The sequence below is a fragment of the Palaemon carinicauda genome, chromosome 2, assembly GCF_036898095.1.
Source record: "Palaemon carinicauda isolate YSFRI2023 chromosome 2, ASM3689809v2, whole genome shotgun sequence".
Taxonomy (NCBI): domain Eukaryota; kingdom Metazoa; phylum Arthropoda; class Malacostraca; order Decapoda; family Palaemonidae; genus Palaemon; species Palaemon carinicauda.
In genome coordinates this window covers 36935261-36937760 of record NC_090726.1, presented here as the reverse complement: position 1 = coordinate 36937760, position 2500 = coordinate 36935261, and positions in this window count along the sequence as shown.

The following is a 2500-nucleotide window of genomic DNA, read 5'->3' as shown; positions in this document are numbered from 1 at the left end:
ATTCGTGATGGTTAGGCAACAGAGTCAGGCTTGAAAAGCCATCCTTATTCGCTGAGGTTAAGCAACAGAGTCAGGCGTGAAAACCCATCCTTATTTGCAATGGTTAGGCAACAGAGTCAGGCTTGAAAAGCCATCCTTATTCGCTGAGGTTAAGCAACAGAGTCAGGCGTGAAAACCCATCCTTATTCGTGATGGTTAGGCAACAGAGTCAGGCTTGAAAAGCCATCCTTATTCGCTGAGGTTTAGCAACAGGGTCAGGCGTGAAAACCCATCCTTATTCGCGATGGTTAGGCAACAGAGTCAGGCTTCAAAAGCCATCCTTATTCGCTGAGGTTAAGCAACAGAGTCAGGCGTGAAAACCCATCCTTATTCGCGATGGTTAGGCAACAGAGTCAGGCTTGAAAAGCCATCCTTATTCGCTGAGGTTAAGCAACAGAGTCAGGCGTGAAAACCCATCCTTATTCGCGATGGTTAGGCAACAGAGTCAGGCTTGAAAAGCCATCCTTATTCGCTGAGGTTAAGCAACAGAGTCAGGCGTGAAAACCCATCCTTATTCGCGATGGTTAGGCAACAGAGTCAGGCTTGAAAAGCCATCCTTATTCGCTGAGGTTAAGCAACAGAGTCAGGCGTGAAAACCCATCCTTATTCACGATGGTTAGGCAACAGAGTCAGGCTTGAAAAGCCATCCTTATTCGCTGAGGTTAAGCAACAGAGTCAGGTGTGAAAACCCATCCTTATTCGCGATGGTTAGGCAACAGAGTCAGGCTTGAAAAGCCATCCTTATTCGCTGAGGTTAAGCAACAGAGTCAGGCGTGAAAACCCATCCTTATTCGCGATGGTTAGGCAACAGAGTCAGGCCTGAAAAGCCATCCTTATTCGCTGAGGTTAAGCAACAGAGTCAGGCGTGAAAACCCATCCTTATTCGCGATGGTTAGGCAACAGAGTCAGGCCTGAAAAGCCATCCTTATTCGCTGAGGTTAAGCAACAGAGTCAGGCGTGAAAACCCATCCTTATTCGCGATGGTTAGGCAACAGAGTCAGGCTTGAAAAGTCATCCTTATTCGCTGAGGTTAAGCAACAGAGTCAGGCGTGAAAACCCATCCTTATTCGCGAAGCCATCCTTATTTGCTGAGGTTAAGCAACAGAGTCAGGCGTGAAAACCCATCCTTATTCGCGATGGTTAGGCAACAGAGTCAGGCGTGAAAAGCCCTCCTTATTCGCGGAGGTTAAGCAACAGAGTCAGGCGTGAAAACCCATCCTTATTCGTGATGGTTAGGAAACAGAGTCAGGCGTGAAAAGCCCTCATTATTCGCGGAGGTTAAGCAACAGAGTCAGGCGTGAAAACCCATCCTTATTCGCGACGGTTAGGCAGCAGAGTCAGGCGTGAAAAGCCCTCCTTATTTGCGGAGGTTAGGCAAGAGAGTCAGGTGTGAAAAGCCCCCTTATTTGCGGAGGTTAAGCAACATAGTCAGGCGTGAAAACCCATCCTTATTCGCGACGGTGGTTAGGCAACAGAGTCAGTCGTGAAACCCATCCTTATTCACGGAAGTTGAGCAACAGAGTCAGGCGTAAAAAGCCCTCCTTATTCGCGGAAGTTAAGCAACAGGGTCAGGCGTGAAAACCCATCCTTATTCACGACGGTGGTTAGGCAACAGATTCAGGCGTGAAAACCCATCCTTATTAGCGGATGTTAAGCAACAGAGTCAGGCGTGAAAAGCCCTCCTTATTCGCGGAAGTTAAGCAACAGAGTCAGGCGTGAAAACCCATCCTTATTCGCGATGGTTAGGCAACAGAGTCAGGCGTGAAAAGCCATCCTGATTCGCGGAAGTTAAGCAACAGAGTCAGGCGTGAAAAGCCCTCCTTATTCGCGGAAGTTAAGCAACAGAGTCAGGCGTGAAAACCCATCCTTATTCGCGACGGTTAGGCAACAGAGTCAGGCGTGAAAAGCCCTCCTTATTCGCGGAGGTTAAGTAACAGTGTCAGGCGTGAAAACCCATCCTTATTCGCGACGGTTAGGCAACAGAGTCAGGCGTGAAAAGCCATCCATATTCGCGGAGGTTAAGCAACAGAGTCAGGCGTGAAAACCCATCCTTATTTGCGACGGTTAGGCAACAGAGTCAGGCGTGAAAAGCCTTCCATATTCGCGGAGGTTAAGCAACAGAGTCAGGCGTGAAAACCCATCCTTATTCGCGATGGTTAGGCAACAGAGTCAGGTGTGAAAAACCATCCTTATTCGCGGAAGTTAAGCAACAGAGTCAGGCAGGAAAACCCATCCTTATTCACGACGGTTAGGCAACAGAGTCAAGGGTGAAAAGCCCTCGTTATTTGCGGAGGGTAAGCAACAGAGTGAGGCGTGAAAACACATTCTTATTCGCGATGGTTAGGAAACAGAGTCAGGCGTGAAAACCCATCCTTATTCGCGACGATGGTTAGGCAACAGAGTCAGGCGTGAAAAGCCATCCTTATTTGCGGAAGTTAAGCAACAGAGTCAGGCGTGAAAA